This window comes from Arvicola amphibius, chromosome 8, assembly GCF_903992535.2.
Source record: "Arvicola amphibius chromosome 8, mArvAmp1.2, whole genome shotgun sequence".
NCBI lineage: Eukaryota > Metazoa > Chordata > Mammalia > Rodentia > Cricetidae > Arvicola > Arvicola amphibius.
In genome coordinates this window covers 78,625,565-78,626,171 of record NC_052054.1, presented here as the reverse complement: position 1 = coordinate 78,626,171, position 607 = coordinate 78,625,565, and positions in this window count along the sequence as shown.

Below are 607 nucleotides of genomic sequence, written 5' to 3'. Positions count from 1 at the left end.
GAGGAGCGAGGAGCCCACCTCCCACCGGGCTCAGGGGCGTGGCCTGGAGAGAAAGAGGAGCGAGGAGCCCACCTCCCACCGGGCTCAGGGGCGCGGCCTAGATAGAAAGAGAAGCGAGGAGCCCACCTCCCACCGGGCTCAGGGGCGCGGCCTAGAGAGAAAGAGGAGCGAGGAGCCCACCTCCCACCAGGCTCAGGGACGTGGCCTGGAGAGAAAGAGGACCGAAGAGCACGCCTCCCACCAGGCTCAGGGACGTGGCCTGGAGAGGAAGAGGACCGAAGAGCACGCCTCCCTCCAAGCTCAGGGGCGTGGCCTGGAGAGAAAGAGGAGCGAGGAGCCCACTTCCCACCAGGCTCAGGGACGTGGCCTGGAGAGAAAGAGGACCGAAGAGCACGCCTCCCACCAGGCTCAGGGAAGTGGCCTGGAGAGAAAGAGGACCGAAGAGCACGCCTCCCTCCAAGCTCAGGGGCGTGGCCTGGAGAGAAAGAGGAGCGAGGAGCCCACTTCCCACCAGGCTCAGGGACGTGGCCTGGAGAGAAAGAGGAGCGAGGAGCCCACCTCCCACCAGGCTCAGGGACGTGGCCTGGAGAGAAAGAGGAGCGAGGAG